This window comes from Chinchilla lanigera, unplaced genomic scaffold (genome assembly GCF_000276665.1).
Source record: "Chinchilla lanigera isolate Chin_1 unplaced genomic scaffold, ChiLan1.0 scaffold00001, whole genome shotgun sequence".
NCBI lineage: Eukaryota > Metazoa > Chordata > Mammalia > Rodentia > Chinchillidae > Chinchilla > Chinchilla lanigera.
In genome coordinates, this window is record NW_004955402.1 from 54118115 (window position 1) to 54130527 (window position 12413).

Consider the following 12413-nt stretch of genomic DNA (forward strand, 5'->3'; position numbering starts at 1 on the left):
ATTGTATTTAGGAGATCATTCTACTTAATATAACTGCAACTGAGCAGTAGGTCAAAGACTTAGTATTTGAAAAAAGAAAATATTTTCTCATTTTCTCCTCAGGCACACATTTTGTTGTAATACCAAACCTCTTTCCCCTTGCCAGAATAATACTAAATTTTGATTAGCACTAGTTAAAGATTACTGTTTCCATTTATTCCTTAGTGGTTTACAGTATATTAGCAGATTCAGATCTAAGGTAGATATTCTGGTATGGAAGCAAAGAAGAAGCTATAGACCAATGGATGTACATTAAACTCATTTATAAGTAAAATATAGCATTTGTGAGCAAAGGAATATATAATTGACCATTCAGCTTTAATAAATTTGTAAACTTTAAAAATGAGGAAAAAGTTGTACTTTAGAACTAGTTTTCTAGTCTTTTCTCAAGGCTCATATTCCAACACTGTTTGACAGCACACTAATGGGTTCCTTGTCATCTCGTGGGCCTTTTGAAGTCAAAGGGGATTGTGGGCTTCAGAGATGCTATTTAGATCCTTTGTGGGAGAAGCTCTTCAACTTGCAGAAAAGGAATAGTGGGCAGAAGAGCTAATGATATCCCTCAGAAACTGTTAACCAAATTTGAGCTTCTAGAGCTGCATGCGGGAAACATTTTTGTTTATAAGTAGCTGGTGCTTTCAAGTTAAAGATTTGCCCTGTCAGAAACATTTGCTCTTCTAAAACTTCTACATTATTAATAAAAATGTTGCACTGTGCTTCAACGCCTAGAAAGTGTCTCAATGAACAGGTGTAGAAATACTTCTCATCCTAACTTAAAAATCATTGCTGGCAGTTTTTACTTTATATTGTTTTCCTCTTTATGCTTCTGGTTGTAATCTTTGTATTATTTTTCAGTTCTTCAGCACATTTAACAAAGAGTGATATATGAGAGTAGAAAATGGTGAAGCATAAAGCTATCAATTGAATTTTTCTATTAAAACAGTTTTGTAGCATATATGTTGAAACTGAAAATATTCCTCGATTACATTTATATTTCACTTTTAACAAAATAAGCATTCTTAATTAGATTAATCACCCTTACATTTCATGGAGTCATAATAAAACCTCCTCTATACACAATAAATTGTTATTTTTATACAGTTGCATGTAGCCTAGTGTCTACATTATAATGCATATTTAGTTACATTTTCTGATTAAAACTACCAATTTTGTTAAAATGTCTTAGACTAACCCAAGGAGAAACAGTTTGTAAAATATAAAGTTGAAATATCCATTCAGTGAAGTAATCACCACTGTCACAAGGAGAATTTAAGTGTATTAGTTTCACAGATATGAGTCTGGAAGTTGACATTTCAAAATTTGTTAGAAATTCTAATGTAATAGAAATTTTGAAATTTTACAACTGCATTGACTTTTGAATACTAGTCACTGCTTGACAAATGTGGATTTTTATTATTACTGACATTTTTGGAAAACATCTGCAACTGAAGATCTTGTAGTTGGAAAAATGTCTTAAGTTTTTCATGCACCCAGTTTTTTTGTCCAAAAGTATTATCAGATTTTTTGCTTAGGAAGTGATTTTAGCTAGACTCTGTCTCCTTTGCAGGTGCAGTGGGAAAGTGACAGGTATATTTCCTTTGGAAAATATATATTTATATTGGGATAATGGCAATAATGCTGTTACTGTTATAAAATAGGGGAAAAAGTGCTGTACTAATTGATTTTAATTGTTCAAGTAATTATTTTGTCATTCTATATGTGTAGATTTTTATCTGAACAGTGATGACTAATCATATAGAAAACAAAATTCATGTTGTGAAATTTGGAGATAGATAAGAAATAAGTTGCCTTTTCAATAAAATAATTTGATGATATACTGTGAAATAAAAATGTGAAAGTCAGTTAGCAGTGTCACATAGCTCTACTGCTGATAATCAACTGTTTGAATATGCAAGTTTGTTATTCCTCATACATTTTAAGTTTTAGTCAGTATATCCTGGCAAATTTTTTTGTAACAGCATTTAAAAAATTATTTGTTTATTTCTGACTTTTATTAGTACATGTTTCAGTAAATAATGATTACATTAACTGTAGAGGATGGATCCATACACATAACACATTTCAATTCCCTTCCTTCCCCTCCTCCCTTCACTCCACTTTTATTTTTCTAGCATCAGATTCATGTAGCTTATAAGACCTTATAAAGTTAGTTATAATACATGCAGATTTAAAACTACATTAATAGGCCAAAGAACACATGAAACATGCAGGACAATTATACTAAATCAAGTTTGGGGGTATCTACATTTTTGTGTTCTTTGTATATTTTAGATATTACCCCTCTGTCAAAGGTATAGTTGCCAAAAATTGTTTTTTCATTCTGTAGGTTGTCCTTTCACTCTATTGGTTCTTTGTTTTGCAGAAGCTCTTGATGTGGTCCTATCTGTTGAATTTTGATGCTATTTCTTGTGCAACTGGAGTTCTGCTTAGAAAGTCCTTGGCTATACCTTTAACTTCAAGTTTTATGTACCTTATCTTTCAGCAGATTAAATGTTTTACTATTTAGATATTTGAACCATTGCGATTTTATTTTAGTATAAGGTGAGAGACATAGGTCTAACTCTAATTTTCTACATGTGGATGGCCAATTTTCTCCAGAAGTATATGATCAGTAGGTTATATTTCCTACTATATATGTTTTTGCCTCCCTTTTCAAAGATGAGGTGGTTAAATATGTCTGGGATTTTTTCTGCATTATTTGTTCTATTTCATTGATCTTGATGCTTTTGTGCCAGTACCATATTGTTGTGTTTTTTTTTTTTTTTTTTTTTTTTTTTTTTTTTTTTTTTTTTGAGACAGGGTCTTACCATGCAGTTTGGGTTTTTCTCCGGTACCAGGAACCGAACTCACGACCTTGCGCTTGCCAAGCAGGCGCTTTTGCCGCTGAGCTAAATCCCCAGCCCCCATATTGTTTTTATTATCGTAGTTTTTCAATGCTTCTTAAAATGGAAGATAGGAATGCTTCCTGCTTTGTCCTTGTTGTCCAGGATTGCATTTTCTATTCTGGGTCTCTTCTTATTCCAAATATTTTTTAGGATTGATCTTTCTAGTTCTGCAGGGAATATTATTGGTTTTTAAGCTGGGATTGCATTACATCTATATCAGTTTTGGGAATATGGTCATTTGGACAAAGTTGGTTCTGCCTATCCAGGAATAAGGGATGTCTTTCCAATTTCTAATATTCTTTTTAGTTTTCTTTCATATGGTGCTTTAATTTTCATTATAGATATCTTTTACTTCCTTAGGTTTATTACTAAGTACTGTACATACTTTTTGTTGATGTTATTGTGAATGGTATTGTTTTGCTAATTTTTTGCTCAGTGGGTTCATTCTTGGTGTACAGGAGTGCTAGTGATTTTAGTGTTTTGGGTTTGTATCTTGCTATCTTGTTGAATTTAGTTGTTAATTCTAGGAGTCTTTTCATAAGATTTTGTGGGTCTTCTAGATAAAGGATAATGTTATCTGCAAATAGTGATAGCTTGACTTCTTCTTCTATACATATCCCTTTTATTTCTTTCTCTTGCCTGATTGTTCTGGCTAATGTTCAAAGTACTATATTCAACAGTAGTAGTGACAGTGGACATATTTGTCATGTTCCTGATTTTAGATGAAAAACTGTCAGATTTTCCCCATTTAATATTTTGTTAGTAGTGGCTGTTTTCAAAATAGCCTCTTTAATGGCTATTTACTAGTAGTGGTTAGTAGCCACTAGTAGCCACTTACTAGTAGCCACTTACTAGCAGAGGCTACTGCTACTGCAGTGGCTACTTCCCTGCAGAACTAGAAAGATCAATCCTAAAATTTATTTGGAATAAGAAGAGACCCAGAATAGAAACTAGTAGCCACTTACTAGTAGTGGCTATTTTCAAAATAGCCTCTTTATCAAAATGAGATAAGATCTTCTTGTATCTATTTTCTTCAGAGCTTTTAAAAATCACAAATGGACTTTGTGTTTTGTTAAGGTACTTTTGGCATTTGTTAAGATGAACATGTATTTTTTGTACTTGCTTCTGTTTATGTGATGTATTATGTTGATTGATTTGTGTATATTGAACCATCTTTACATTCTTGGGACAAAGCCTCCTTCATGGTGGTGTATTATCTTTTTGATGATTTGTTGCATTCTATTTGGCAGCATCTTGTTGACAATCTTTAATCTATGTTCATTGAATAGACTGGTCTGTAGTTTTCTTTTTCATTTGAATCCTTGTATGGTTTTGGAATTGGGTAATACTGGTTTCCAGGAATTAGTTAGGAATTACTCCTCTTCCAATTTTATTACAGAGTTTTAGGAGTATTGACACTGTATCATACGTGAAGGTCTTGTAGAATTTAGCAGTGAATCCATCAGGTTTGGGCTTTCTTAGTTGGTAGGTTTATTAATTATTGCCTCAATTTCATTACCTGCTACTGTATTGTTCAGCATTCTTATGTCTAGGTTCAGTTTTGCTTATTCAAATATGTCTAGGAATTTGTCCATTTTTTCCAAGATTCTCCAGTTTGTTGGAGTACAATTTTTCATAGTAGTTGCTAATAATCTTCTGGATTTTGATGGTGTCCATTCTGATTCTGACATTTTTATTTCTAGTTTGATTGATGTGTTTCTATTCTTCTTTTGGTAAATTTGATTATGTGTTTGTCTATGTTATTTATTCTTTTGGAGAAGAAGCTCTTTGAATCATTGACTTTCTTTTTTACTTTCAGTTTCATTAATTTATGTTTTTATCTTTATAATTTCTCTTCTTGTACTAGCTTTGAATTTGTACTATTCTTATTCTTTTAGTTTCTTGAGGTGTAGTGTTTGTTTCACTTGGACTCACTTTGTATTCATAATGTGAACATTCATAGCTGTAAATTTCCCCCTAGGACTGCTTTGCTTGTGTCTTATAGGTTCTGGCACCAGTGTGTAGTTTTGGAATTATTGTTTGTTTCAATGAACTATTTAATTTGATCCCTGATTTCTCCTGTGAGCCATTGAGTTTTCAGTGGTGTGTAATCGTCCAATTCATGAAATTTCTACTGTTCCTTTTGCAATTGATTTCTTGCTTTAGTGCACTATGATTTAATAGGATATGTGGGATGGTTTAAATTGTTATATTAGTTAATAAGGCTTCATAGTATTGTGTGTGGTCTACTGTAGAGAAAGTTCCATGTACCGTTGAGAAGGTTGTGTATTCTGTTGTAGTAGTGTGGGATACTCTGTTGATATCTTTTGAGTCCATTTGTTTGATGGTGTGGTTCAACACTTATATTACTTTTTTTGTTTAGCTGATGTGTCCATTTGTGAAAGTGGGATATTAAAGTCACCCACTTTGTGTTACTGTTTGATCTTTTAAATTCAGTAGTGTTTGTCTTATGAAATTAAGTGCACTAATATTTAGTACATATACACTTATTATTGTTATTTCTTCCTGTTGAATCATTCCCTTAACTACTAAGTAGTGACCTTTTTTGTTTTTTTCTGATTAGTTTAAACTTGGTGTACTTTCTCTGAGAATAAAAACTTGCTATTCCTGCTTGTTTTGAGTGTGCTGGTGCATAGAATTTTGTTTTCTGTGCTTTCATTTTTAGTCTATGAATTTTTTTTTTGGATTATATAAGTTTCTTGAATGCACAGACTGCTGCATCTTGTTTCTGATTCAGTGTACCAATCTGCATCTTTAACCTGGGAGTTGAGGCCATTTACATTGGTTGAGGCCATTGAATTATTGCTGAGAAGTGTTGCCTTACTCTTGTCATTGCATTATTTTTTTGTTATTGACTCCTTAATTTTTCATGTTTTTGCTTACCTGCTTACATTGGTGTATGTATGCATTCCATCTGACTTTTGGGGTTTGTTGGCCTCATGGTCTCTAACATATTTGTCAGTAGTTTTAGGCTTGGTTTGGTATCCATATAGCTCTTAAGATGTTTTTGTTGTAGAATGTCCTTGAAAGATACATTTGCAGGGTATATTTGTGTGTTTTGGAAGTTATTTAAATGTATGATCGAGTGGAATTCAATATTCAAATTTTGTGCAGCCAACATTATTATCCACGTCCAGAACTTTTTAATTCTCTCAAACCAAAACGCTGCTCAGTAAACAATGACTTCCCATTCTCTTCTATACTTAACCCCAAATACCTTCATTCAAGTTTCTGTCTGTGTGAATTTGAACTACTATAGGTAAGTCATTTAAAGGGAGTAATATAATGTTTATCATTTCATGACTGGCTTGTTTTACTTTGCACAGTGTCTTCTAGATTCATCTGTGCTGTTGAATATGTTAAAGTGACCTCCTTAATTATGAATAACATTTCATTGTGTATATCATAATTTGCTAGCCCACTCACTCATCAATGGCTACTTATGTTGTTCTACTGTAAACCACTGTAAGTAGTAGTACCACAAAAATGGTTATATAAATTCTAGTATCTTTTTGGCTCTTGCTTTCAATTATTTTGATATTTACATTACATTAGAATTCCTAAGTTATATGTTAATTCTGTGTTTGACTTTGGAGGAGCTGCCATACTATTTTCCATTGGAGGTGCATCATTTTATATTCTCACTAGTAAAACACAAACTACATTCTCAGTAATATTTGTTTTTGAAAATAGCCTGTGGTGTTTCATTATGGTTTTGATTTTCCTTTCTGTAATAATTAGTGTGTTGATCATATTTACATATGGTAATTGGTCATTTGTATATCATTGGATAAATATTTACTTAAGTTCTTTTTAAAAATCTTGTCCTAAATGGTATTAGATTTATTATATATTTAAACTCCCTTATGTAGCTTCTGAGCAACAAAAGCTAAAATTGTTTAGGTAAAAACTCACCTGCTTTTGTAAAACTTAGAATAACTGTGGCTCTCAATAAAAACAGAGATCCCAGACCCTGCCAAGGGGAAAGGCCCTAAATTATTACTAACATGTGCATCCTGGAATATTTTGTTGTCATGCTAAGAAAATTTTATTCTATTTTTGAAAAATCATTATACATTTAGGATTTTATAACTTTATTCTAGTACCAGTTTTAGCTAAAACCCAATAATCCATTTATTACTTAAGCTTATGAAGCCAACTTATCAGGCCAATTTTGTGAAGAAGGTGATATTAGAAATATTTTTGTATGCACTGCAGATTCATAGCTTAAGTATTGGCATATGCAATCCACTTGCTTTGATTATTGATCATTGATCATTGATCACTGCATTTTCATAAGGTATAATTCACTAGCTGTACAATTTTTATATGGAAAGTATAAATATTATCAGACTTTATTGGTGTTTGAAGCCTTTCCTTCCATTCCGTTTGGTTCCTTTCTCTTTTTTCATTCTTTTCCTTTTTTCTGGTACTGGGGATTGAACCCAGTGCCTTAACATGGAGCAACATCCCCAACTTTTATTTGATTTTGAGACAAGGTCCCTCTAAGTTGCTAAGTTGCCCAGGCTGGGTTCCGATTTGTATTCCTCCTCATTCAGCACACCAGAGTGCTGGTATTATAGAAATATCCATCATACATGCCTTTTTGTTTTTATTTTTGTTTGAGAGTGTATTGCTATGTATCTGGGACTGGCCTTGAACTCCTCATCTTCCTGCTTCCTCCTTTTTAAAAAAATTATATTTAATGGTACAAGTTAGATATATATAATGATCACATTTATTATGAAGAATTTGTACCTGTACATGATACATTTAGATTTCTCTTTTTTTCCCATTTCCCTCCACTCCCTTAAAAGCCCTTCTCCTTATTTACAAAGCTTTGTTTCCATTTTATCCTTTTCTTATTTATTTCTTTTCTTTTCCTTCTTTTTCCTCTCCTTTCATAGTTCCCTTTCCCATATGAATAATTTCTTCCTATTTCTCAATATGTATCATACATTTTGGTCTTTATTTACCCTTTCAGATTCTCACACCAGAAAGACAATGTGATATTTGCACATATGTGTCTGATTTATTTCACTTAAGAGTATGCTTTCATGGTTCATCCATTTACCTAGAAATGTCTCAAATTTATACCCTTCTTTATGGTTGAGTAGTACTCCCTTGTATAAAAAATATATCTTCTTTATGCTGCCCTCAGTTGATGGGCATTTGGGCTGTTTGCAAGGTTTAACTATTAAAAACTGTGCTGCCATAAACATAGGTGTGCATACATTACTGTAGTATGGTGCTTTTAATTCTTTTACAAAGATGTCAAGAAAGGGAATAGCTGGCTCCAATGGAACATTTAGTCCCAGTATTTTTGAGGAATCTCCACACTGATTTACACAATGATTGCACCAGTCTGTACTCTCAGTACAATGGAGAAATGTTCTTTATCCTCATAGCTCCACAAGCATTTGTTATTGGTTGATTTCTTGATAATAGCTATTCTTTCTAGAATGAAATGAAATCTGTGTTGTTTTAGTTTGCATCTCTTGAATTACCAGTTTATCATATTTATTTGGTGTCTCTACTTCTTCATCTGAGGCGTGCTGTTCATTTCATGTGTCCATTTTTAGATTGCATTTTTAAATTTGGGGGGACTGATTTTTTTCTGTTCTTTAAATGTTTTAGATATCAGTCTTTTGAGGAACAACTGTCAACTGTCAAAAATTTTTTCTGCACTGTGGCTGCCTTGTCACTCTGTTATTGGTTTCTCTTGCTGTGCAAAAGTTTTTAATAAAATAGGATCCCAGTTGTTGATTCTTTGTGATAGTTTCTATGCAATTGGAGTTCTGTTCATGAAGTCTTTGCCTACACCTATGGCTTCAAGAGTTCTATCTTTCCTATGTTCCAGCAGATTCAATGTTTCTGTTTTATTTTTATTTTTTATTATTTTTTTTTCCAGTACTGGGAATCAAACTCATGACCTTGTGCTTGCCAGGCAGGCACTGTGCTGCTGAACTAAATCCCCAGCCCCCTAACTTTTTTTTGTTTTTGTTTTTTGTTTGTTTTCCGGTATCGGGAATCGAACTCATGACCTTGCACTTGCAGGGAAGGCACTGTGCAGTTGAGCTAAATCCCCAGCCCCCAATGTTTCTGTTTTAATATTTAGATCTTTGATGCATTTTGATTTCGGTTTGGTGCATGGTGAGAGACTTTGGTCTAATTTTAATCTTCAGCATATGGAAAGCCAACTTTTTGAGCACCGTATATAAAGAGGCTATCTTTTATTCCAGTAAATATATTTGGCTCCTTTGTCAAAGATTAGATGCTGAATATGTCTGGAGTTGTTTCTGCATCTTCTAATCTGTTCCATTGATCTATGGGTCTGTTTTTCCAATACCATGCTCTTTTTATCACAGTAGCTTTGTAGTGTAATTTCAAGCCAGAGATTGTGATGCCCTTGCCTTGCATTTGTTGCCTAGTATGGCTTTTTCTCTTCTAGTTCTCTTCTGGTTACAAATGAATTTTAGGACTTTTTTTTTAAAGTTTACAATATACGCTGTTGGAATTTTGATTGGAATTGCACTAAATCTGTATGAAAATTTTGAGAGTGTGACCATTTTCAATATATTGATTATTCCTATCCAAGAAGAAAGGACATCTTTTCATTTTTCGACAGCCTTTTCAATCTTCTTTTTGAGAGTACTCAAGTTTTTAATGTAGAAGTCTTTTATTTTCTTTGTTAAATAGATTCCTAGGTATTTCATTTATTTTGGGGGGGTGACATTGTTTTCACAATTTCTCTTTCAGTGAGTTTTATATTTGTGTACAGGGATGCTGTTGATTTTTGAGAATTGATATTTTATCAACCTATGCTACTGAATTTGATTATTAAATCTAGTAGTCTTTTGGTGGATTTTTTTGGGGTCTTCTATGTAGAGTATCATGTCATTTGCAAATAATGATAATTTAACTTCTTCCTTTGCTATCTATTGCATTTATTTCTTTTTCTCTTCTAATTGTTCCAGCTAATGTTTCTGGGAATATACTGAATAAGAAAAGGGACAGTGGACATCCTTGTCTTATTCTTTTATTCCGATTTTACTGTGAAAATTTTCAGATTTTGACCATTTAGTATGATGTTGGCTTTTAGCCTGTCATAAATGGTTTTTATCAGATTGAGATAAAGACCATCTATTCCAATTTTCTGCAGGGTTTTTATCATGATTGAGTGTTTGACTTTTTCAAATGATTTCTCTACATCTATTGAGATAATGGTATGATTTCTGTCTTTGGCTTTGCTCCTATGGTATAGTACATTTATTAATTTGCACATGTTGTACCATCCCTGCATCTTTAGGATGAATCCTACTTGGTCATGGTGTATAATCTTCTTGATTTACTGCATTCTGTTTGCTGAGATCTTACTGAGGATTTTTGAATCTATGTTCATTAGAGAGATTGACCTGTAATTCTCTTTGTTAGTTGGGTCCTTCTCCAGTTTTGGTATCAGGGTAACACTTGCTTCCAGGAATGAATTTGGGGGTATTTCTTATCTTTCAACTTTATTAAAGAATTTGAGAAGTAGTGGTGTAAAGTCTTCTCTAAATTTCTTGTAGAATTTGTCAGTTAATCCATTGGGGCCTGGAATTCTATTTGGTGGTAGGTTTTTAATTACATCTTCCATTTTATTGACTGATACTGGTTAATTTAGGATTTTGTACCTTCTGAATTCAACTTTGATAATTCATATATATCTAGGAATTTGTCCATTTCTTCTGCATTTTCCTTCTTATTAGAATACAACTTCTTAAAGTAGATATTGATAGTCCTCCAGATTTCTGCAGCATCTGTTTGATATTATCTTTTTCATTCCTCATTGCATGAATTTGTGTCATTTTTTTCCTTTTTTATATAAGGTTGACTAAGAGTTTGCCAATTTTATTTCATATTTTAAAACCAAGTTTTCAATTCATTGATTTTTTGTATTGTTTTTTTCAGTCTCCAATGCATCAGTTTTTGCAATTATCTTTATAATTTCCTCCATCTTATGTGCTTTGGGCTTTACTTACTCTTTTTCTAGAAGATTAAGTTTCAACATGAAGTTGCTCTGTTTTCGATATGTAGATTCACTGTTGTGAATTTTCCTTGTAAGACTGCTTTTCCTGCGTCCTGTAAGTTGTGCTATGTTTTACTAGCATTATCATTTAATTGAAAAGCTATAATTTCTGCTTTAATTTCATCTATAACACATTGGTTTTTCAGGAAGATTTAAATAATTTTCATGTGTTTATGAAGTTCTCGTGGTTTCTTTTGTCATTGATTTCCAATTTGATTGCACTATGGTCTGATGATATCCATGAGATAACTTTAATTCCATTGCATTTACTTAAGCATATTGTATGAGGTAATGTGTGGTCTGTTTTGGAGAAAATCCCATGTGCAGCTGAGAAGAATGTATATTCTGATGTTGTGGGGTGGAACACTCTGTAGACATCTACTAAGTCCTTTTTTTCAAAAGTTTGGTTCAGTTCAAATAGTTTTTTGTTAAGTTTTTGTCTAGTTGATTTGTCTGCTTGTGACAGTGATATCTTGAGCTCCCCCATTATATATGTATTAGTGCTTATTTGACTTTTTTCATGTCTGTTAATATTTGTTTAATATAGTTGGGTACACTTATATTTATTGCATATATTTTTATGATTATTATCTCTTACTTTTGGGTTGTCCCCTTTACAAGGGTTTAAGAACCTTCTTTGTTTCTCTTAATCAGTCTTGGCTTGAAATGCACTTTATCTACAAATAGAATAGCTACCCCTGCTATTGTATGGTTTCCTTTCACATGGAATACTATTTTCCATCCTTTGACTTTCAGTCTACGAATTTCTTTTTGGATTAAAGGTATTTCTTGTATTCAGCATATTTCTGGATCTTGCTTCTTGATCCATTCTTCCAGTCCGTGTCATTTGGTTGGTGAATTGGCACTATTAACATATCAGTTATAACTGATATGTGTTAACTTGTCCTTAACATGTTATCTTCATGTTATTTTCTTCCTTTCTTTCCTCATTTAATTGCTTGTCTTGTCTTGTGAATTCCTTCTGTTTGGGTTCATGGAGTTGTAGTTCCAGTTATGTCTTTCTAGACTGTCCTTCAGAACATTTAGGAGTGCTGGTTTGACGTTGATGGATTTCCTCTGGTGTTCTTTGTCATGGAAGTATGTTAATTCTCCATCAATTTTGAAAGATAGTTTTGCAGGGCACATCAATCTGGGTTTAAGTTTATTATCCTTTAGGGCTTGAAATACTTCACTCCAAGCTCTCTTTGACTTAAGGATTTGTCTTGAGAAGTCTGTGATTCTGATGGGCATTCCTTTATAGGTGATTTGTTTCTTCTTTCTAATAGCTTTTAATATTCTGTTTTTGTGTTGAATTGAATGTTTTATGCATTAGTGGTTTTTATCCTAACTAGTTCGAGTTCTATATGCCTCAATTACCT